The following is a 26,148-nucleotide window of genomic DNA, read 5'->3' as shown; positions in this document are numbered from 1 at the left end:
TACTTATTAGGAATAAAATTGACAGAAGTCATGCTTTTCTGATCTCAATGTTCTCATCTATTAAAAGGGGCAGCAATTGCAATACTTAGAGAAAAAGTATCTCAGGGAGAATGAGGTATTCCCAGTGTGTACAGGCATAACGCAGTCTGCTTTTGTGAAATGTCGACCCTAAGTATTGATATCCATATGAAGCATGACCTCGATGTATGGACTTGGAATTCAGTCTCATTACTACATAGTGTGACCTTCAGTATCTTGCAGAATACATCTTTTAGGAATTAAAACTTCAGAAAGCAATTGTAAGGACTCAAAATGGCAATTTTTCTTGTTCAAAAAGCTCAGTAGGGTTAATGTGAAAAATCCTCTTGCTTCTTTAAGTGATATAAAAATCTAAAACACTTTTACATTTAATTATATAGTAAGTTATATATTCAGAACAATACCCTTTGTAAAAATGATATTTTCATGCTATGCCATAGATGCTGGCAGGAAGGATTTCTATTTAAATGCAGATTATTGTTGTAACTTAAAGCCACTCTGACTTGACTATGAATAGGAGCTAAAATCTAACTTACATTTAATTATAAACGAAAAATTTCATTCCAAGGCTAAACTAATTTTAAAACCAGATAAATGTTCACTAACCAAGAATAGAATGACAATGTTTTGTTTCCTTTCAGAAAAAAAAAAATCCTGGGATGTAAATCTCCACAAAGCTATAGACGTTCGTCTGTTTTGCTAACAGATGCATCCATAACACCTGGCACATAAAAGGGGCTCCTGAGTGTCTGTTACATGAACACAGGCTTAAAAAAAAAAACAGATAATGACAATATTATGAGTTCTGCCACATGCATAATGTATTCTTCAGGTGACTGCATGCTCTCTTTCTGATTGGTAAATACAACTGGGACAGAGTCTTTAAGAAAAATTTGTTGGTCATCTAATAGGGAAGTATTGATAAAAATCAGCAAGATAACTGAGGTATCTGGGTGGCTCAGCTGGTTAAGCATCTGACTCTTGATTTCAGTTCAGGTCATGATCTCGTGGTTGGTGGGTTCGAGCCCTGTGTCAGGCTCTGTGCTGATAGCTCAGAGCCAGGAGCCTGCTTTGGATTCTGTGTCACCCTCTCTCTCTCTGCCCCTCCCCCACACATGTCCTGTCTCGCTCCCTCTCTCTCTCTCTCTCTCTCTCTCTCTCTCTCTCTCTCTCAATAATAAACATTTAAAAAAATTGTTTTTAATGAAAAAAAATTTAAATCAGTAAGGTAAAACTTTTACTTTTAGATCTTCTAAAATATTTCTAGAGCCTAAGGAAAGTAACATTTAAAAACACATAAAAGTACTTTGGGGAAAGCTTTGTAGTGGCTTGTAGATAGTGAAAAAATGTAAAGTGTGTAAGAATGCAGAAGTATGGGCCAGGAGCTCCAACACTGACTTTCAATTTATCATTGAGGCAGATACACTTGTCTTTCCAAGCCACCATTTCAATCATGCCCTGTCTCTTCTCTTAAGCCATTATGAACTGAACGTATCCTCCCAAAATGCCTATGTTGAAGTTCCAACCCCAAAGTGATGGTAGTTGGTAATGGGGTCTTTGGGAGGTAATTAAGGTTAAATGAAGTCCTAAGGATGGGGCCCTAATTCAATAGGATTGTGGTCTTAAAAGAAGAGGAGGAGAGATCTCTCTTGACCATGAGAAGACACAGAGAGAAGGCAGCCAGGAAGAGAGCTCTTGCCAGAAACCGAATCTTGCCAGACCTTCACCCTGGGCTTTGCAGTCTCCAGGACTGTGAGAAAATCAATTTCTGTTTTTTGGAGCCACCTAGTCTCTGGTATTTTGTTATGGCAGCCGAATCTGACTGAGACATAAGCTTTCAACAATTTTAATTGCCTCTTCAGATAAGAAACTTAATCACAGGCCTCAAGGGTCTTAATCAAGTCTCTTCTCATCTAGTCCTCCCCAGTCATTCTTAAAAACATACCCATTAAAAAAGAAAAAAAAAATCACAGAAGCTCTACATCTCTGATTGTCATTTCAAGTCTAGTCAGGACAAGTCTATAAAATAAATAAGAATCAACCCTACTCTCATAGTTAATATGCATTATTTCTCCCACTGAAAAATCTTTTTCTCCTCTCTCTCTCTCTTTAACTCTCTCTCTTCTACAGCATACTCCAGAGCTAGTTTTCATAGCAAAGGTAGAGTTGGAATTCCCATGAAGTCAGTGTACTTGAGCCTTAATAGAGACTCACTAGTTGGGTACTAGTTGGGCCACAGCCATATGCTCACATAGCCGTGTGTTTTCGTAAACTTTCAAAAAAGGGAGAAATTAAAAAAGAATGTTTTCCTTTATGTCAAGATAACCTTAGAGAGCCTGTACGAATTTTTGGAGTGTAAGTAAGATAGAGTTGACTTGGAAATATTTGTGATTTGGGTTCAGTAAGATATGTTTCTGAAGCTTCCATAACTTCTGTATAAAGTTAAGTTATTGCTAGTATAGTAATGGCGTCCCAGAATCCCACCAGCCCACTGGACTCAGGATGTGAAAGAAACCAGGCTACAGATCCTGCCACCATCAAAACATGTCCTGTAGTGCCCTGCAAAGAAGTTTATGGTAGCTGAGGAAAGGAGAAAGTGATTCAAACACATGGAGTTAAAGAGCTTCTGTAGAAAACTTATCCAATCATGAGATATAGTATAAAATTGTAAATGGAGGATTTGGTTCTTAATGATGTCCAGTAAAAAAATCTCACCTATATGAAATATACTCGATAATGTAATGTACACAATAATCAAGGCATGATACATCTTTCCTTCCTTGGTGGGAATTAAATAAAACTCAGTTTAGTTGGATTTGTGTTTTTCAGGCCTAAACCAGTAGCAGCCCTATTTTAAAAAGCGAACGCTAGTAGGTGAGGTTGGGCGTTTTGTTTTACCTTGATGCATTGGGTCTTACTGTTAACATTATCGATGGTGACGTGTGAAGCAGAAACAAATTTTGCTGAACTTTCAGTAATACATGACCAATTTCAATCAACCAAGCTAGAGAAAAGACAGTATTTACTTCCCATTCTTTGTAAAGAAATATTATAAACTCCACTCCAGAGGCAGGTACCATCAAAGAGTATACAGCCCTAAACTGTAAAGATAGGACAAAGGACACAGATATGTTAGGCAGGTAATAAATAAAAGTAATTTCTGCAGATTGTGTGAACTTTGTCTTTAATGTTACGATTACTTTATTCACTATAAATATCCACTTAATATGAAATTGCACATTTTTTATAAAATATAAAATTCTTCTGTATGCTTATCATTTAAAAAAGGATGCCCCTAAGAGCCTAAATTTCCATCAACTGATGAATGGATAAAGAAATTGTGGTTTATACACACAATGGAATACTATGTGGCAATGAGAAAGAATGAAATATGGCCCTTTGTAGAAACGTGAATGGAACCGGAGAGTGTTATGTTAAGTGAAATAAGTCATACAGAGAAAGACAGATACCATATGTTTTCACTCTTATGTGGATCCTGAGAAACTTAACAGAAACCCATGGGGGAGGGGAAGGAAAAAAAAAAGGAGGTTAGAGTGGGAGAGAGCCAAAGCATAAGAGACTCTTAAAAACTGAGAACAAACTGAGGGTTTATGGGGGGTGGGAGGGAGGGGAAGGGGGGTGATGGGTATTGAGGAGGGCACCTATTGGGATGAGCACTGGGTGTTGTATGGAAACCAATTTGACAATAAATTTCATATATTTAAAAAAAAAAAGGATGCCCTTCCCTCTCCTTTTATATATGCTTCAGACCTCACAAAATTTGGACCTACCACCGAACAAATGACCTGTTTTAATTGTAACATGCTTTTAACTAGTATTATTGAGTTTAAGTATTTACTCTTACTATAACAACAGATCTACAGTAGCAGCTATGAGATCATACACTAAATGGAAGAGACAATATAATTCAGATTGTTTTCCTGGTTAGACTAGAGATAAAGGGGGAAAAAACACACAGAAGCAAAACTAACTTAATGGCATGCCTATGATTCCAAGAAAATGTCATTTATTACTGATTCACTGGAGACTTTGACCAATCTGTGTGCATTTAAGCAACTGAGCCTCAATCTAGCTTGCTGGTTGAAAAAAGAAGAAAAAAAAATTGGTAGCAATTCTCAGCAGCTTTGTAGATCTGAGACTTCTCTAAAATAGGGCAAGTGACTATGATCTCAAGAAGGCATGCAGCACAGAGATGACATTAAGCTGATTGATTTTTAAATTTTATCCTGCAAACCAAAAGCTCTCAGGAGATGCAATATTCCACAGAAGGCATGGATAATAGTTATCAAAACTTAAATGGAGCTTTCAAAGATGTATGTGGACTAGAGGCCACTCCAGGTTAAGAAACAGTAATCTCTCCTACTTATTATAAGTCACCGAGAAGAAGGCAGGAATTGACAGCAATGGAAAAGAAAAGAGCCCTAACACCACTAAATGTGGCCTCTGGTTAAAGCCGTGATCCTCAAAGGATGCTCCGTGGCCCGGCAGCAGCATCTGGGAACTGGTTAAGGATGCACGTTCCCGGCCCCAGCACAGGCCCAACGAATCAGAAACTGGAGAAGGGACTCTGCAATTGACATTTTAACCGGTCCTCCGGGTGATTCCCATACATGCTCAAGTTTGAGATCCACCAAATTAAACAAAGTCATGGAACAACATCTCCTTAGATATCCCATCAATAGAGTTTAAAGTCCTGTAACAATGACAATTCACGTTCCCTTCCAACACTTTCTTGTTTGGCCAAAAGAGTATATTAGGCACATCCCAGGGTTTGTCATTACATGTAGATTGTCTTCGGGGAAATTAAGGCCACAAAAACAAAAACGAAAACAAACAAGCAAAAAAACCCTGTATCACATGGACGAACTCCCAAAACATTATTCTAATTGAAAGAAACCAGATGCAAAAATCTGTATGTTTGATGATTTTGTTAATATGAAATGTTCATAACGGCCAAATCTATGGGGACAGAAAGCAGATTAGTAGTTGCCTGGGGCATGGCAAACCAATGCGAGGAACTTTCTGGGGTAATGAACAGGTTCTAAAACTCAACTGGGCTCAGGTTGCGCAACTTTGCATATCACTAAAAATCAATGAATTCTGTGCTTCAACTGTTGAATTTTATAGTATGTGTATTAGTTTCCTGGGGCTGCCATAATAAAGTACCACAGTCTGGGTGGCTTAAAACAACAGAAATTTATGGCCTCACATTTCTAGAGGCTAGATGTCCAAAATCAAGGTGTCAGCAAAACCATGTTCCCTATGAAATCTACAAAGGACCATCCCCCCATGCCTTCTAGCTTCTGGCATTTGCTGGCATCCTTGCCATTCCTCGCTAGGAGATGTATCACTCCAATCTCTACTTCCATTGTCACAAGATCACTTTTCCCCGTGTGTCTCTACTTCTTCTTATAAAGATACTAATCCTATAAGATCAGGGGCCCACCCTATTCCAATATCTTAATATTGGAATTAATAATTAATATTAAGATCGATTCCTCATCTTAACTCATCACACCTGCAACCATCATGGTGTCAATTAAGGTCACATTCTGAGGTATAGTGGGGATTAGGACTTCAGCATCTTTGGGGCGAACATAATCCAACCTGTAACAGTATGCAAATTACATATCAAAAATCTATTTAAAAAAAACTTAAAAAACATCCACAAGTATCCTATGATGCTTGAACATATGTCATTCAAAACATCTCTCATAAAAACAGTATTCTTGGCAATTGATGCATTAATGCCCATTTCTTAAAAAGATACATCATGGAGATCCATGCCCCTGAACTCAATCCTGTTAGATTAGGACATCTGTACCTTAAAGAACCATGGATCACACATCAGTAAATCAAGTTTAATTCCCACAGTTAGCAAGAGAAAGGAATGAGCAAAGGGAGGAATGGCAAAGAATGGAAAACATTTTGAAAGTTACTGTTCAGCCTCTATTAGTTTCTGTAGGTGTGTTGGGAAAAGGAAGTTCCTGTTAAAACCCAGCCATGTTTTTGCAACAGGAGACAGAAATCACATAAAGCAGGCATCTGACTGTAAACCGTTAATGAACTAGATCTAGACTACTCAATTTAACCCCGTCTGACCCATGGATTCTCTCATTTCATCCCTTTACAAGCTTTCTTGGGCATCTGTTTAATTTTTGGTTTTGTTGTTATTGTCTGCTTAGTTCGTTTAAAAACTCCTTCTTTGTAACAGCTCCACTGCCATTAAAAGAAAATTTAAATTTGGGTTTTCTTTTTTTTACTTTTTTCCAGTGTGAAACTCTATCAGGATTGGGAAATACTGGTAAGTGGGGAGCCATCACACCCTCTACAAATACATTCACTGGTAACAACTGCTAAATGCATTCTGTTGAAGGAGGATCTGCCTCATGGTGACTTAGCACATGACCCAGAACATGTCTAGTTGGGATTGCAACATTATATCCCCTTTAAAGTTTTTTTTTTTTTTAAGTTTATTTATTTGGAGAGAGAAAGAGACAGAGGGAGAGAGACAGAATCCCAAACAGGCTCCACACTGTCAGCACTGAGCCAGACGTGGGGCTCAATCTCACAAACCCTAAGAGCCTAAAGGGCTTTTTAATGGGTCTTTTTTTTTAATTTCTCCCACAACATCATCGATTTCTAAAATATTTTATAATTTACTTATATATAAGATTTACTGAATACAATCTGTCTTCCTGAATATAACATAACCTACCAGAACAGTGATCTTTGTCTATTTTTTTTTACTAATATCTGAAATGCCTAGAAAATCCAATGGCATAGAACACTCAATACAATACCCAAGAAATAGCTATTGACTTCATTCAACAGTCTTTCTATTATGACTCAAAATACTCTAACCTTTTCCTCTGCCTCCTCCACCACCTCGAGTAGCATCTGACTCTGACCTGATGGGCACCCAGGACAATTTCTTCTTCACTGACCCGCCATCTCTTGAACGTGGTGAGCTTTCTTTTATGAGGTTCCATGCACAATTTAGTTTTCCCTCTATCGTCATGAGATATAAGGAATTTAACATAAAAGGAAGAGCAAAAAACTTTTTTGAGGTCTCATAGTTCAGCATAGAGGAAAACCGTTCTGAAAATAAAAAGCTCTAGCTTAACAAAGCTTTTATTGAGATCTAAATGTTCCTTATGAAAGACTAAATACAAAAGACGGTCTATTGCACTAATCTTCACAAACCAATTAGATTTACTACCTCTCAGAATTTATATCTTTCTACACTTTTTATTTCTCTGTGAAATAATGGTGAGTTTCTCAATACTCTGAAGCCTAGGAACATACGGCAGTGGTTCTCAAACTGTCACCTGAATTTAAGTCAGGTGGGCTTGATAAAACACACACCACCGGGACTTAACCTCCAGAGCATCTGATTTAGTAAGTCTGGCTGGGATGGGGCCCAAGAACTGGCATTTCTAAGTTCACTAATGATGTTGATGCTGATGACCCTGGAACCATATTTTGAGAACCACTCGTAAAATGCCATTCTCAAGGCCTCATTTGTTTTATGTTTCCTCCTAGAATCTTCTAGATTTCTCATGTGAAATAGTGTACCCATTATGGTTCTGAATCATGAGTTAGGCAGCCTTCTGCACTACAGACAGAGAAGATTCATCCATACTGCCCCACCCACCCCCAATCCCTTCAGAGTACACAGAAAAGCCCTTAAGGGACTTGAAAGTCGACAGGCATCTTTTCTCATCCTCTTTTAATGAACTGGACCACATGCATGATGAAGAAACAGCAAATATCCTAGACAGCTATGAACCAGTGAACGTAGCCCCAGATGCAGATTCTGACTGAGGGTTTTGGCCTAGCTCTGGCTTAAAGTCTCAATTATTCTGATGCCAAAATGACGGTGATAATGCCAACTTTGTAGGATTATAGTGCAGGTAAAATTAGAGCATGAAAAAAAAAGGCTATTAGTTCATATTTTTTTGAAAAGTAGTATAAAAGTGACACCAGAGAATCAATAACTTTCTGTCATCTTACTTGCGAATACAATAGATCATCTGATGGTTGACTCAGCAGAAATTATTTTATCATCCAAAATTTTTATTCCCTCCCTGTCAAAAATGTGAAGAAAATACCTACTATAAGCAAAGGTAGTGAAAAACTATTGATGAAAATCTATCATGCAACCCATAAATTTTATGACGCCCAATGATTTAGGGGACCTGGGTAGCTTAGTCGGTTGAGCATCTAACTCTTGATTTAGGCTAAGGTAGTGATCCCAGAACGTGGGATAAAGCCCCGTGTCAGGCTCTGGGCTGAGTGTGGACCCTGCTTGAGATATCTCTTTCTCTCTATTCCTCTCCCACTTTAATGCTCTCTCTCTCTAAAATAAACAAATAAAAATAAAAACAACATTAATAAATAGGCTAAACTTTGCATCACTTTTTTAAGCTTAAAAAATAAATTTAAGTCATTTCATTGAATCATAAGAGTTAAATGCCACCCTGTAGGCTTACTTCCTCAATGCAGATTCTGATACCAACTACATCACATCTTGAAACATTCATAGGAAAGCCAATAGATTTCTGGAAGTTATAAATTTGTAGGAGGCATAAAATTATATAAAACGAATTCTTAATATTGATTTTCTGGTATATTAAAATCTTAAGTGAACCAATTTCAACTCAGATAATGGAAACAAGATTTCCCTCCATGCAGATTTACCAGAAATCAAAACATTCTAAATTTAATTCTCATGTATGCATAGCTAATCAGTAGAATTAGGGCTTTCAAACCGGGCAGCAATAAGTGTGTATGTGAAATGTGTGTGTGTGTGTGTTCAGAGAGCTGAACTTCTGGGGAGGAAATTGGAGAAAGGTGGCAGTGATGGGCTAACTAGATCAGCTATTTTTAGTGTTGGGCAGGGAAGTGATCATAAAAGCATATTATTACACTCTCAAAATTACTGTCTGAAAAATTTATTTGCTATGTTTATTTGTAAATCTTAAGTATCTAATCATATTGTGACAGATGGCAGCTACACTTGTAGTTAGTGTAGCATAATGTATGTACAGACTTGTCCAATCACTATGTTGTACACATGAAACTAATGTAACGTATGTCAACTATGGTTCAATAAAGAAAAGCCTTGGGGCACCTGGGTGGCTCAGTCGGTTAAGCATCCGACTCTTGACTTCGGCTCAGGTCATTATCTCACAGATCATAGGTTCAAGCCCCGTGTGGGACTCTGTGCTGAGGGCGCGGAGCCTGCCTGGGATTCTCTCTCCCTCTCTCTCTGCCCCTCCCCACCCCTCAAAAATAAAGAGACATTTTTTAAAAGTCTTAAGTATCTAATAACTATAACCAGATCCACAACAATTGCCATAGATAGATAGATAGATAGATAGATAGATAGACAGACAGGCAGAGAGAGAGAGAGAGAGAGAGAGAGAGACAGACAGGGGTATCTTGCCCGTATAAACTTTTAATCACCTCAGAATGACCTCCAGGTCCTCTATTTACTCAACAGCCACTCCTCACACACACCAGAGGCAAATCACATGTGTCTCTGTTCACCCTCCCTCTCACTACAGAGCAGGATTTTACTAAAGGCTAATATTAAAACTATTTTCCAGGCCTTCACAAGCAGTTCAACTATTTGGTTCAGATTTCACGATTAAAAAAAAAAAAGGATGCAATGAAACAAATGCTATACACACTGAAAAATGTTAAACCCCAGATTTTAACATACTGGAGACCACCATCAGGGCTCTTGTTAAACCAAGGATTGGCTAATTAATCAGCAATTATCATTCATGTTAATTATAAAATAAATTGATTTGTGTGCCCTATTGTTTCTCTCTGCTTTACATACTTTTTGTGCTCCAGTTCAAATGTTCCAGTTGAAAGAACTATTTCCTATTCTAAGTAATTTGAAAACTACTATTTTACATTATTAAAGAAAGAAGAAGAAAACTGAGCTTTGTGTGTCCAGCATTGGAAATTCACAGTTTCAGGAGGCAGTGCTGTGGAAAAGTTCTTTGTTACGTGTAGAAATCTTACGCTTTGTAATATCCACACATTCGGCTCTGTTTCTACTTCACCTACTTCACAGAGCTACACAGAAAAATTACTTTCTTACTGCAGTGTTTAGTACCCAGTATACTCTCTAGTGCTTAGTCTCGCTCGCTCTCTCTTAGATACTCACATTTTCAAGTTATTTTTTTTACTTTGTTATAATTTATTTATTTATTTTGAGAGATAGAGAAAGAGCGAGCATGAGCAGGGGAGGGGCAGAGAGAGAAGAGAGGGAAAGAGAATCCCAAGCAGGCTCTGTACTGCCAGCATGCAGACTGACATAGGACTTGAACTCACAAACCATGAGATCATGACCTGAGCTGAAAGCAAGAGCCAGACACTCAACCGACTGAGCCTCCCAAGTGCCCCACATTTTCAAGTTCGAAAATGACTATATGAGACCAAATGATACACCCGTTACATAAGTGTGTTGTGTAAGTCTATATATTAATTTCACCTGATCTAGATACATCTTTGCTCTAACACTGGTGTCTTTCCATGTACTGAAAACAAGCAGATTTACTTAATGCAAAGTAGGAACTTACCAGTAGTTACTGATAATAATGTCATGATAATGTGAGTAACTAAAATTCAATCCTCCATAACCAAGAATGTCAGCATTCACTTGTATATATCTGACCTTGGGTTTCTAATTAATATAGAATTATACTTTAAAAATAGATATGTATGCCTCATATTATACTGGACAGTCCTTCCCTCATATGTAAGATAGAGTCCAAGATAGTTTAGTGGCTAGATTTTGCTTTTAGATGAGTTGGAGTGCACTAGAAATTTAAACATGCATGAAAAACTAGCGTTTCCCTAGAACTTTGTCAGTTATTTGACATTTGAACAGCACCACCAACATATTCGGTGACATTAAATAATGTGGTATGTTTAAGAAAATAAATCTTCTAGAGACACCTGAGATATTAACAATATATAATAATTAATTCAATTAATATCATTTGAATACACAGATGTTTTAGATTTTAAAGCTAACTCACACATTGGAACTTAGACCAGATACCTTACCTCATTTTCATACAACGTCAGAGTAAGAGATTTTTCTTATTATTAATTTGTCTTCACCATCCCATGTTTTCTTTAAATTATGAGGCATATTGCCATGTTGAAAAAATGTGCAATGATTATAAAATATAATTAAGAAAACAGATTTTTATCACTTTCTTCCTCTTGTTAAGAGTCAAATTTTATACCAGAGTTAGGAAAGCAGCGAATGCTCCCCTTTCATCTATAATTGTACTAAGCTCTGAAAATATCTTAGTGATTCCAGAGAATTACATTCCTCTCAATCCTAGTATAATGAGCTCCAACCATGGGTAACGTGGTGTTCAATCGCTCTTGGTGATTGCCAACTCTTGCCTTCCATGCTTTGAGTAGCAGAGATCAGAGAATGAGGGTTTGTGTCCTTTCCGTTTAAATTTAATCTCATGACTTTCAACACTCAGTTCAAGAATGGAAGACAATAATGAATCTCTATTTAATGTTATATACATGCATTAGTTTATCTGTATTATCATGATCCCAATGAGACAAATGTGGAAGTTGAGGCTCAGAGAAGTTAAATGACTTCTGACAGTCATTTGACAAGTATGTTCAGGAGCTAAATTATTTACAAGTCAAGATTGATGCTCATTCTACTATATTGCACTAACCCTCCTTTCTACAGTTTGCTAGTGTTCTATTTCATTAATGAACCCGTACTGAATTACAATCATGTTCACCTTTAGCATCACAGGTGCCTTCTATAATGTTCACCTCTATAATTATGGTAACTTCCTAATCTATCTGTGTAAATGAAAGTATCAAAAATATTTAAAATAAAACTAACTTTGGGATGTTAGGAGAGTCTTGCCTGAGGCCCTCCCCAGATTCTAAAGTGTACTTTGTAAGCACACATCAGGATTAGCAGTAGGGAAGAATATGTCTAGGCCTGGCATGAGAACCTTTCCTTATCCTGCCAAGTCTCAAATCCTGCACGTACCTCCACAAACTAGTCTAGGATAAACAGACAGTAACTTAATTGTTCTTACTCAAAAATCTCTGAAACTGGAATGAAAAAAAGAAAAGGCAGCAAAATTGGAGCAAGTGAATTTCTGTCCAAAGTTGAAAGTAATCAATTAATGAAGGACAGAAACGTTAATTTCTAGAAACACCAATGAAATCGATATTTTAATAAAAGTATAGCATTAAACACGAACAGGTGAGCCTCTCCAGAATGCAGGACAGAGACACCCTCAGGTTATATTAAGTTGTAGAGATCTGCCTTTGGGATACCCGTGGTCTCACACACAGCTAGATTTTCATCTCTGGAACAGCTTCTCTCTCAACTCTTGAGATCTTGTATTTTACTCACTGCTTTGCCTTCTATGGTTCCTGCCCATACTAATTACCTTCTTTCTTTACACCTCATGGCGTCTGTGTGGGTCATAGAGTCTCTGAATTCTGCCCTTCCCTTCCACTCTACCATCTACTGCCCTTGAATTCAACATCTCCAAGGAAGAGAGGTACTCACAAGTTCACTATTAAGCACAAAAGTTTTTAATGGGTCAAGCTCATGCCCAAACTCAGTACTTCCAAAGAAAGAGATTATTTCTCCCTAACTTACAATTCATATTAATCAAATGGTTAGAAAAAGGCATAATGAGTACTTCTAAAAGTGGAATGAAATATGTAGGCAGCCTATTAGATGGTAAGTAGAGGTAACTGGTATATTTTTGGAGGAGGGAGCTTCTAAATTCCTTCAGAGTGTAAAACTGTGTCCCTACAGATGCCTTCAGATGGCCCTGTCTTCTCATTTATGTCCCATTCACTTGCAGAAAGTTTCCAATGTCTGCTCTGATATTGACGAATTAAACCATATTAGATTTAAATAGCATTATCAAGGCATTTGTACTGTTTACTGGTTTCTTCATCAACTGCCTATTCTTAGCTTCTTGTGGGGTAACCCTATGAGCCCTGCTTATTGTTTACTGGTCTTTTGTTTCTGGATGCTAAAGAACAGTGAGTCTTGCTTAGAATATCTGACCATGGTAAGTCTCTAAGCAAGCTGAACCAGCAATTTTTATAGAATGACTTTAATTATGTCTAAATAGTCTGATTCTTGTGCTTCCAAAATAAAATACCTGTAGACCAACTTAAGGTTACAGGTTTCTTTGGACAACAAATAGGGTAGAATTTAACCAGTACTTGAAGTTCATCCCAGAAGAAATTTGGTGGGGCGGAGGATGCCTGGGTGACTCAGTGGGTTAAGCATCTGAAATTTGATTTTGGCTCCAGTCATGATCCATGGTTGTGAGATCGAGCCCCATGTTTAGCTCCACGCTGGGATTCCTCTCTCTCTATCTCTCTCTCTCTCTCTCCTCTCAAAAAAGAACAAGGAGGAGGAGGAGCTGAAGGAGGAGGAGAAATTTGCTGGAATATAAATAGTATAAAAGAAGTGAAGAAGTGCAGGAAAGTCATACCTTTGTATATAGCATTTCCTCAAGAATTTCTTAGTCAGGGTATATACATGAAAATAATATTAAGGAAAGATATAATTGCAATCATCAGACCCTGTAGTCAGAAAAGTGATGGAGGCTTAAGTGTCCCCTGTATATGTTTCTGATGAAAATGAATCAGATCGGCATTTTCAGGTGAAAACACAAGTCCATTGTTTTGGAAACAATGGAATCATGTGGAATCATTAGATTTTTAGATTGGGAGGAAATCTCAGGGCTTATATAGTCCAATATTGTACACTTTCATCTTCAGTTCAACAACAATCTAATTATTTTATGTCTCACAAAAAGTCAAGGAGGTCAAATACATTTTGAAATACTGCATATTTTCTCTCATCTTTCTCTACGTCAAATAGTTAACTCCTTCTTCATCTAGTAAATTCTCATCCCTATGCTAAAATTCAATACTCCATCAGCTCTTCTAACAACTCCCCTGATTTAACCAATGAAAGCAGTCTCCCCGTCTCCCTTCATTCCCGAACATTGCTTACACATCTATTATAGCATGTATGGTGTTGTTATTGTAGATATCTGTTAACAAAACTACCTTCAATGTGACAAGTAGTTTATTTATTTTGGAAGACTCATCTTAATGTGCATCTCTGGTAAGTAGGAGGGGGTCCATAAATGTGATGAATTAATAAATGCTTTCTAGAAACGCATGAGTTGAGCATTACCACTTTTAATAGAGACAAAACTCATCTGTCTGTATCCTGAAAAATGCTGAGTTTCTGTAAGAAATGTTCACAACTTACAACATGTTTAATTAATACAGAGATTGAGGACTTAACTTTGAAAGCATAAGATGTAGCAACGTATCTCACATAAGCTACTGAATAATATTCAGGCAGTAACTGCTTTTGTAGCTATGACTGGCCTAAAACATGATTCCATTAGTAGGTGCAGAGGTAAAACTTCACAACTCATCTCTGCCTCTCCATCTCCCAAATGCAGATGGCACTAATGTATGCCTGGTGGAAGGTCTGCTTCTGTCAGCTTCAGTCCTTGGTCAGTCACAAGGCCATCTTCAGAAGGTAATTCACCCTCATAATTTTGTTTTTCTCCTCTCTCTTCAGTCACTGAAGTAACCTCACTGAGCAGATGTGTTTTGAATGAGTCTATACTTTTAAATATTCTCAGGGTCCCCAGATCAAAAGAAATATCAATATAATTTTCAAAGCCCATTCGAGTAGCGATGTCCTTAAAAATCAACAAAACAGACACCTCCTAATGAAGACAAGATCAAAATACGCACCATTATGGGAAAAAGGCTAAGAGTTGAATGAGAAGTTTAAATTTGTTAATTCAAAGGATATACATTCCTTGATCCCTGAGGAAGCTTCTTGTTAAAATGCTACCACAGAAGCAATGAACCAGGACCCATTATAATTCCTTTCAGGGTTTTCCCTCCATGCTTTTCATTTCCAAAATTGCAGAGGGACCAACACCTGCCAGAGTGGAGCAGGTACATAATTGAAGTTTTAAATTGCAGAATGTTACCCTGAGTGTTACTCCTTCCCACTGACAACAGAAAGAAGGAGGGAGGATAATAGAAATGGAGACACAGATCAAGGGGAGATGATGGTATTGAAGTCCTGCACATGGTCTATGAGATTGGGAGCATTTGGGAGAAAAAGGAAAAAAAAATGAATATAAGGAAAGAGACATGCAAGAGAATGACAATAATTAAACATTTTGACAAAGTTGAAACAGGAAAATCATCTGACTAAAATGCTACATTCTGATGCAAAGTTGGTCTTCTGTGCCTTTCTTGGTCTCAAATCAAGAAAGCCTTTAAGTTTACATTTGAAACAGCACAGGAAAAGTAGGGCAATTTAAAATATTCAAAACAACAGCACAGAGTTAAGAAATAGACTTAGGATATTAATAAGGGACACGGGAAGTGAGCAATTCCCAAGACAAAGCTCCTGGTTAACACCTTACTTGGTTATGCAAAATCTTTAAACATTGAATTGGCCTTTTCCTGGAATTAATTCATATGACAAAACATACTTAAAAAAGAAACAGTACAACATCTAAATGTCAAAGTCATTCACTTCTAGGAAGGTAAAAAGTGTTCTTCAGAAGAGGAAAAAAAAACACGTTTCATTGAACTTAGAAGTGTTTTATCATTGACTTTGACATGAACATGGTTACTTTTAAATTGAGAGTAAGATGTAGGAAAACAAAAGATTCACAAGCTGCCTCTAACATCTTGTTAGGAACTAAATTAGAATATTAATGTTTTTCTTCAGCACAGCTCCATTTGCTTGCTCTTAAAAAAATAATTTTGAATGGGTAATCCATCTATATAATCAAACATCAAAACGGTACTAAAGGATATACATTAAAAAGTCTTCCTCTTCCTCGGGGCACCTGGATGGCTCAGTTGGTTAGGCATCCAACTTCAGCTCAGGTCATGATCTCACGGCTCGTGAGTTTGAGCCCCGTGTCGGCCTCTGTGCTGACAGCTCAGAGCGTGGAGCCTGCTTTGGATTCTGTGTCTCCCTCTCTCTCTGCCCCTCCCCTGCTCAAGCTCTGTCTCTCTCTCCTTCAAGCTCTGTCTCTCTCTCCTTCAAAAATAAATCAACATTAAAATTTTTTTTTTAAAGTCTTCCTCTGATCCCTGATTCCAGAGGCTAGTTTCATTCCCCAAATAAAACACTACTACAGTTACCATCACATATGACCAAATCATTCTCTCTCTGTCTCTGGGTGGTGTGTGTGTCTGTCTCTCTGTCTCTGTCTTTCTGTCTCTGTCTCTCTGTCTCTATCTATTTGTCTGTCTATGTAACAGTATATTTGCATTTAAAGCAACATCAGAGTTCATAGAAAGTTTACAGGACTGTTTACCAGGAATAAGGAAGAAAAAGAACTATCAGTGAAATCAAAGCTACTTTATGTTTTATAGAATCTTCAGAAGCTTGAACTATTTTATCTTTATTGCAGTAGTGACATCATGAACTGTACCATTTTCTTCATGAGATAAAGTATAAAATATATAACACAATTTCACGTTAAAACATGGAACATGTTACACAGTTGAATATAACTCTGATAACTTGGCAACTCTCTCCATGCTACTGGAGTTTGAATGCTTTCCTAAGAATAGACAAAGCACACCTTTTCTGCTGGCAGAATCTGTTTATTTTTGGTTCCCCATCTTCCATGTGTAGGTACAGGAGTCCTTTTTGACATTAGCAATGAAGGACTCCGACTTTCCAGACTCTATTACCAGACTTGCTACTATTTGGGTTGGAATCTTGGGTATCACTTCTGGTTGGCAAGTCGCTCCCTTTCTTGTTTCTTGTGTCTGAGATCCTGTCACCGTAATGCTTGTCATACGCCAATCTTCCCATGTGAGCTCTGACTCACTCTTCAACTGGGATCCTACCTCTGCACCCAGGTCAGGCTTTTCCCTGGGATCAGTTGTTCTGTTTATAGCACCTATAACTCGATCTATCTTGGTGTGAGTGGGTCAAGCTTACCATTGATTAGACCATACCCAACCTTGTCCAAGTGAGAAAGCCAAAGGGTAGGCTTATTCACAAAATAATCTTTATCACTGAAAATACGAATCCATCTACCAATTAGAATCCAAGGAATGGCAAAAGCCACAGAGTGACAGTAGAGTCACCAGAGCTTTCCATTTTTAACACAGAAGATTTCAGTTCAGAAGCAGAGCTCAAAGACTTCATTTCAAGGTAATTGGATTTGCTTTCCATGTGGGAGAAAGGAGAGCTTGGTACAGGGTGTAGGTTGGTTTAAATCCTAGCTCTTTCTTTTACTAGCTATGTGAACTCAGCAAATTACTCATGTCTCCAAGCAAGAGCTTCCTCAACTATAAAACAGCAAGAATAATAATAATAATAACGCCAACTTCATAGGATCACTGTGAAAGCTAAATGAGAGAATGCATACAAAGTGCTTACAAAAGTGCTTACCATAGTCCCAAATTCTACCTAGTAACCAGTAGGCATAATTCTCTGAATATGTAGGAATTTCTTTTTTTTTTAATTTTTTTTTTTAACGTTTATTTATTTTTGAGACAGAGAGAGACAGAGCATGAACGGGGAAGGGGCAGAGAGAGAGAGAGACACAGAATCAGAAGCAGGCTCCAGGCTCTGAGCCATCAGCCCAGAGCCCGACGCGGGGCTCGAACTCATGGACCGCGAGATCGTGACCCGGGCTGAAGTCGGACGCTTAACCGACTGAGCCACCCAGGCGCCCCTTGAATATGTAGGAATTTCTGAGCGAGGAAATTAAGTCCGTGCTCAGAAGTGAAGCAAGGAAACAAAGAGCCTTTTCGTTTATCAGGAACACCTCACAGAAGTGACATGGCTGGTGTGGTAAAAATGGGAAAAGTGAACTATGTGCCAGACTAGCATGATAGTAGGTGCTTTATGCACATTATCTCACCTCTACACTCTATAAGGTAGCACGTAGAATTCTGAGCATTTGGCATGGAGAAACTCTAGTCTGTCGAGTTGCCAAAGGCTCTGGAGGTCAAAAGCAAGCAGATCCTAGGTTTGACTGTCCGATAGTCCGTGTGCAGCCGAATCACGAGGCTGTGAAGCCTGTGCCCTGCTCTGTAACCAACACATCCTCTCCCTCACCAGCCTGGTAAGGGCAATAAATGAGTCCTCTCCTCGTTTTATTGTGCATCGCAGGGGAAAGGCTCTGTCACTAACCGTGGTTTAGGTAGGAAAATAAACTTGGATTCAGCAAATTAACTTTCAGCGTAGCTTTCAATGACTGGGGTCTCAGACTATTAAATTTGGAATTTCAGAAACACGCTCTAGCAAAGAACAACAGCTGCTGTTGGACCCCAATCCACAAAGCGACAGCAGCTGCAGCATCTGGGCCAGCAGCTACCGAAGCTCCATCAGTAAATAAGGCACAAGTCCCCATGCAATCTGACCCTTTGGAAGCTTCTCCCCAAGCCCGCGTTGGGAGGCTCCAAGGTACCTCCACAGGGAAGGCAAAAAAAAAAAAAAAAATGTTTAATGTCTGCTCATTCAGGAGGATGTGACCCTTTGCTCTCTGTTGGCGGAATGGATGCTAACACTGCCAGCTGGAAGCAAATGGAGATTTTAATTGAAACACATACAAATATCTACAACTGGGGGGAAAGAGAGAGCAAACCAGAGAGTCTTTCTAAGTTACCTAATGAGCACCCAGCATGGCTTAGCTTTCTACAAATGATCCTCCGTTAGCTTGCGCTTGTTTTGCAAATACTCAAAATGAAACTCTTTCAGCTCTTTGTACATTTGTCACTGCCTCTCAGTACCAGCTCTATTAGCTAATGTGAAATATACACTGTAATTCACGAACCTGTTTATTGTTTGATTCCTGGGGGGAAATGGACAAGAAAGCAACATTGGAACAGAAGAATGGCAGTTACGAAACAAAACAAAACAAAACAAAACAGAACAAAACAAAACAAAACAAAACAAAACAAAACATGTAACGAAGAGTTAGTTGATGCGACCTAATGTGCCATTATTGATAGAACTGTGGACTGGTCTCATTTAAAGATATTTCTCAAAGACATACCTTTCCCTTTATTCGTAATACTTTTTTTAAAAATGTGCTTTATTTCCTCAGATCCTCTTATTCCAGTGGAAGAAATGAATCATAGTCTTTCAGTTTGGTATCTTATCACCTCATTAAAAGAAAAAAAAAGGTCTTTTTCATTTAACTTGAAATGCTGGCTATCTGGCAATATGGTTTATTCCATGCACTGATGTCTGTTTAGAAGGCAAGTGATTTTTGTGTGGAAAAAAAATGTCATTAGTCATCACTCCTCCGGTTAATTAGCCTTTCGAAAGGTTACCAATGCTTTTTTTCTTCCATTGTATTACTTATTTTAAAGAGGCACTGTATGTAAGGTTAAGATACTTGACAACAACTATATATTTCTTGATTGCTGTTCAAATACACAAGAAAGAGGTTTTAAAATGAAGCTAATGGACAAAAGAGCAGAGAACAAAGCCACATTTATGGTTTTACATTAGCAAGAAGATAAACAGCTGACCTTTCTGCTTTGTTATCAAGGTAGCTTTTATTAATCTACCACAAAACCACCTTGCTCTGCTGGGTAGAGAGCAAAATTTTCACAAGGAAGGAAAATATATTGTTGATTGTTTGTTTTTAATGTATTCCTCAACTCTGCCTAAATCGGATGGATCTCAAAAGGTGTTTCTTTTTCAGATGAGGAATGGAACAGAGCAGACCTGGATTCATGCAACAAAGGCCCCTTTCCGAAGAACTTTTGTCAGAAGACTGCTGTACTCCTTGGCATCGTCTGTGTAGAGTATAGTCAAGGAACATTACTCATTAGAAAGTCATCCATTTAGGTGTGCAGGTGATGCCCGAATGAAGTTTATTCTAAGGAATCTTAATGTCTGGGCCTCTTTAAGAGCTCCTCACAAATGAACTTGGTTCATACTAACCACAGTTAGCGAACCTGAGGATAAAGACACACCATTAGTCACCCAGGGATGCATCTTTCATTCGCCGCTGGCAAGGAGCTAAGAGTACACCATGCTACTGTGTATCAGTGACTCCATGTCCAAGAACTTGAACACTGGAGGTGTTAGCTGCCTTTAAGTTACACACATTTTACACACATTTTTTAATTTTTTTTCAACGTTTTTTATTTTTGGGACAGAGAGAGACAGAGCATGAACGGGGGAGGGGCAGAGAGAGAGGGAGACACAGAACCGGAAACAGGCTCCAGGCTCTGAGCCATCAGCCCAGAGCCTGACGCGGGGCTCGAACTCATGGACCGCGAGATCGTGACCTGGCTGAAGTCGGAAGCTTAACCGACTGCGCCACCCAGGCGCCCCAAAGTTACACACATTTTAAAACGGGAGTTTAAGACTACTAAGAAGCAACTATGAAAAATCAATACCGACCTTAATAAACACTGTGTAAGCGTACAATAAGTAAATATGGATATCTTTACATAATGCAGGCTTCTTAACAGAGCTCTAGAGACTGGGATTTTCAATGACACAAAGACTTGGAGTGCATGAAAATGTTTGTATTCACCCATCCCCAATGATCTATATACTAAGTCAGTTGTGTACTAAATTGTTACTGAGAAAATTCAATTCGTTACAAGAGGGCAGTTATCATCCGTTATGCATGCACCACTGTTGTTGACTGAAATGTTTACAGAAGGGTCCTTGGTCCATAGATTTGCACGTGATTTTGCTGGGAGAATCTATATGCAAGATATTTGACAGAGAAATTGAACATTCTATGAAATAGAACATAATGTGAAATTCAGAAATTCCAAAAACAAATTTGATTTTGAAATTGGGACCAGACGCTATCATGAGAAAATTTCAGCAAGATGACTAACTTCTTAAGTGGAGGAATGGGTACATGGCAAGTCTTCATGAGAGGTATCAAATTAACATTCATTTGCATAGTCAGATGAACCAGCTAACAATTGGTGTGATTATAAAAATAACACACATTCACTGTAGTGAGGAACATGACAAGTAGAATAATATAAGAAAAGTCTATGCCTAAACACGCTATTCCTCACAAATCGCCATGGAAATAACATTTAGCAGCCTTCTAGGCTGCTACCATACGTGAACCACATTCAGTCATAAGATGCCTGGAAGTTTACTATTTAAAAACAGTATTATCCAGACACACACACTAAAGGAAGAAAGGAATCAATTGAATGCATTTTGTTCTCTCATCCACAAGCCCGTTGTCAGTCATCAATTAAACAGAACCAATCCCACAGAGTAATCTTGGTTGTTTTCAACAGGGATTTTAACTTTTGCCTATATAACTTCAAAATCAACAGTCAATGCAATTATTCAAATGAAAATACATAAGACCACCCATCGATTTTCAGAGAATAGACTAGTTTTCCACTTTGTTAACATACTCAAGGACCTCAGTATTGGTTCTACTCCTCTTTTATTCAGACACCCTTTGTTTCACAAAAGGAACTATCCCCACATCCCTCTTGATTTCCCACCTCCATGCCTCTCAGCCACATTTCCATATCCTTCTGGATTAATGTCCAAATCTTTCCCAGCTTTGAAGACAGTTCCCATTCTGTATTTTCACAAAGTCATTTATGGTCCTCTCATCATGAAATAATTTCATTCCCTTCTAATATCTTATCTGTATTTTCGCTCATGGCACAGTTATTTATGCTCCTGTCTAAGTGACTTGGTAGGACTGTCAGCTCCTTAGGGACAAGAACACAAGCATGATGATGAGGATGAAAAGTAAGAGGGAGGCATCACACACTCACTCGTCAGTACTCACTTTTTGCTGGACACCTGTTGGGTTCCTGATGCACATTTTCAAAACTACAATTATTACACTCATTCTGAAAAGAGAAAACATGAAAGCCAAAGAGTTCAAGAAGCCTCCTGGGTCACTTTATCAATAAACTGAAAACCCCATATTTGAAAACAATCTGCTGACTCCAAAACCTGAGATGTTTACCTGGCTATTTTTTGTTTGTTTGTTTTAATGTTTATTTTTGACAGAGAGAGAGAGAGACAGAGACAGTGACAGAGAACAAGCTGGGCAGGGCAGAGAGAGAGGGAGACATATAATCTGAAGCAGGCTCCGGGCTCTGAGCTGTCAGCACAGAGCTCGATGCGGGGCTCGAACTCACAAACTGCGAGATCATGACCTGAGCTGAAGGCGAAGCCTAACTGACTGAGCCACCCAGGCACCCCTGTTCGTTTGTTTTTCATAGAACATGGCATAACATCATGAACAAAGTAGACTTTTCCCCAACTATGGGGAATGAATGAGCAAATAAAGAAAATGTACAGACTGCAATAGACACCTAGAAGCTACACAGGAAAAAAAAAAAAAAAGAGAGAGAGAGAGAGAGATTTCTTCTGATTTAGAAGCAGCCAAGAGAATGATCATCTCGAACATTAACGAAAAAGAAGTGACTATACTTTTTGGGAACGCATTTAGCAATTTAAAGATATACAATGCTAATGTTAATTAAAACTGGCTCCCCAGCTTCTCCAATTGCAGAATCCAATCCAGAGTTTTATGCACTAGAGACCAGCTAAAACTTGAAACTGTCAGCAGGCTGTGTCTGACCGCTAGTCTGCTGTTTGTAGGGGGACTTGGAATGCTCTAGGCCTGACAATAGTCTTAGAAGCCACTTTCCTTCCTAAAATATTTCGGGCACTATGGGGAGAGAGAGAGGGCAAGTCTGGTTCACCTGATGATCCCTGGGCCATGTTGGTAAAACTGTGAACCAGGGGTCAAGAAGGGCATTAAAAGTGTTCATCTCATTTTTCCTTAAATCTCTATTTTCCATAAACCTCTTCACGGGAGGATTCATTTTAAGTACTTCCTTGACCTATTCTTTAATATAAATCATGATTTATTGGATCATATAAATCTTTAGCATTATGTTGTCATAATTTGAACATAATCCGCATAATTCTATGTGCACTCTAAATCAAGACCATCGACTCGATTACAGTAAAAGTGGTCAAAAGTGGTATTGAGAAAATAGTATAAAGTGTGAGGAGAATACCAACAACAGAAAACAGAAAAATCTTCTCCCCCTTGCAGGGATTGAGTTCTACTTTTCATTTCATATTTATAAACAACTTTACACAGAAACTAAAAGTTCAAATTGATTTATTTTTCAGAAGTTATTTGAATAAAGTTTCGTGAGAAACCATACAGTGGTTATTACATTTTTACCTCAGTGTCATGAGGTTTTTTTTTCCCCTCTAGTTGGCATAAATTTAAAGAAACTTTCAATCCTTTAAAGTTAAGCTATTCAAGGTTTCTACAAAAAGCATATGTTAATTATGATCAGAAAATGCTCTTCAGAAAAAGTTGCTTGGCTTCAAAAATATCATCTGAGTAAAAAATAAATAAATAAATAAACAAACAAACAAACAAACAATAACAAAAGACACAAAGAAATCAAAATGCATTTTCTACAGTGTGAAAAATAAGTATCTGTTAGAGCCTATGAACTAGAAAATAACAGATAAAAAGAAAATTTTGTAGTTCACAAATATGTTAAAAGTTCAAACAAAGTATAATTTTGATCTGCAAAAGAGCAAATGAGCTCTGGATCGAGTGTAACTCGTTGTCAAAATCAGAGGGAAAAAAGAGTCTTGCTTAACGTATAAAACACACTGTGTGATGAACAGTAGGTACTTAAATCCCACCTAACACAGTAGGGACCTTTTACTGGCAGACCTAAACTGACCCCGATATTTATTTTCTTAATGTTTATTTATTTATTATTTTGAGGGGGTGGGGTGGGCAGACAGCAACAGAGAGAGAGAGAGAGAGAGAGAGAGAGAGAGAGAGAGAGAGAGAGAATCCCAAGCAGGCTCTATGCTGTCAGCACAGAGTCCAATGCGGGTTTGATCTCACAAACTGAGATCACAACCTGAGCGGAAATCAAGAGTAGGATACGTAATGGACTAAGCCACCCAGGTGCCCTGACCCCAGTGTTTAATAGGATAGAGCAAAGATTGAAAAACCTCTGTCATTTTTCTGTGCCTTACTCTATGTCCTGGCAATTGACCTCTCAATTCAATTAAACCAGGATATTTAGACTAATGTGGGGTGCTTAAGGTAAATAATTCTGAGTCCCATGCAGACCAAAGAATCCAAATTTCCAGTGTGCGAGCCCAGCAACCTATACATTAACTGGTCCTCCAGGTGACTCATGTGCATCTTAACCTCTCCATATTCATGCACACACACACACACACACACACACACACACACACACATACACGTGTGTGTGTGTGTGTGTGTGTGTGTGTGTGTGTGTGTGTGACAGAGAAGTACACACTCGTCCTGCTTTTTGAGGTAAGGGCTTTTACTTGCACCCTGAGATAAAGACCATCATAGTTCTGGGAGTCTAAATTAGTTCCATTAGGTCCACTGGAATAAATGCTGTTGAAATCAAATATGACTCCCAGGTTTATGGACCCTAAGAGTTAACAGATAACTAGAAATCAAAGCTTGTCATTTTCTTCTGTGATATTTATTATCGAAACCTAAGTAATTCATGTGACCAGTTCGTGCCCTTGGGTCTGTGCAGGCCAGTGCCATAGCCAGACAAAACCACAGCATTATTAAATATGCTCTGTAGTAAGTCAAGCATAGGAAGGTAAAACAGAAATAGGAGACCTAATGCTTATACTTAGAGAGCTTAGACTTCCACAGGGAATAGGCAATTGATCTCACTTTTTAAAAGAACAGGAAACAAGTGAAAATGAGCAGGTGTCCATAACATCAGCACTGAGAAGGAGACAGAAGGGCTGAGGGAACCCAAGCCTGTAAAGACCACAGCATTATTCTTCCTAAATGGAGAAAATATGCAAAGAAATGTTCAAAAACAAAATATGTGGGAACTACAATTTCCTCAAACATGGAAAGGCCTTGGAGGCCCAATTCCCTGATACCTGACTTCAAAGTTTGCTTTTCATTTTCAAGTTATTTGGATTCAATTAAACCATGAGGTAAGGTGGCAACAGCATGAAGATCATGTGCTTCTATATACAGTCATCCTCAAAATAATATTTGTCCATTTAATGAATATTACAAACCTTTTGAAAGAATAATAAGTGGAAAATTCTGAAGCTGTGTTGAGTGATTTCCAAAAATTTCTCAGGGTGCTGTGAACCATTCAGGCTTAGCTGGTTCCTGACTCTACCTCCATATTTGGTTTAATATTCTCTTCCTACCTAATGGAATACTTGGAACCCTATGGAATTAATTGCTTAGGCAAGCTGTCTTTTCCTTTTAATTTGCTAGAATGCCAAGTTCACGTAGGTGTCATTCAACTAAAAATTACTGGGTAACTACTGAGCAACATTGAAATGATATTTATAATGCACTTATAATATACATTTTACATTTTCTTCTGAATCTTGCCAAATTTTGTATATGAACAGTCTGCTTGCCATGGTGTCCATATATCTTCTTTTTTTTAAATTTTTTTTACATTTATTTATTTTTGAGAGGCAGAGAGAGACAGCGCGAGCAGGGGAGGGGCAGAGAGAAAGGGAGACACAGAATCAGAAGCAGGCTGCAGGCTCCAAGCTATCAGCACAGAGCCTGACGCAGGGCTCAAACCCATGAACCGTGAGATCATGATCTGAGCCAAAGTCGGATACTCAACCAACTGAGCCACCCAGGCGCCCCCCATATATCTTCTAAACTAGAGTTCAACATTTTGAATCATACTTAATAGAGGGATTTTTTTTTAACACGCCTATTCATGGGGATAAACTGGAGAGGCCATTTCTAGAAAAACAATGATAAAATGCTGGATGGAAGCAGAAACTAGGTAGCCTCAATCTGAGTTAAAGTCTGTGTAAATTCCGTTCATCTTTGCAAATTTAAAAATGGCACTCTCTGTTTAATTTACTGTTGTTAAATACACAAGACATGAGAGTGACAATTATCTGCTGACATTGTTAGGTATCTACAATGAATTCACGGTCTG

At 38.2% G+C, this 26,148-nt stretch overlaps 1 protein-coding gene across 1 annotated transcript in view; it reads right to left on the bottom strand.

Annotated features, from left to right (window-relative positions):
- GPC6 (glypican 6) overlaps positions 1-26,148 on the bottom strand; it is a 1,113,953-nt gene that overhangs the window by 790,716 nt on the left and 297,089 nt on the right. The gene's annotated exons all lie outside the window — the stretch shown is intronic.

This window comes from Lynx rufus, unplaced genomic scaffold (assembly GCF_022079265.1).
Source record: "Lynx rufus isolate CCGP_SWC_20201006 ecotype Redwood Valley unplaced genomic scaffold, mLynRuf1.p SCAF_1, whole genome shotgun sequence".
Taxonomy (NCBI): Eukaryota; Metazoa; Chordata; class Mammalia; order Carnivora; family Felidae; genus Lynx; species Lynx rufus.
The sequence above is the reverse complement of the archived record's forward strand: the minus strand, read 5'-3'. Positions and strand labels throughout refer to the sequence as shown.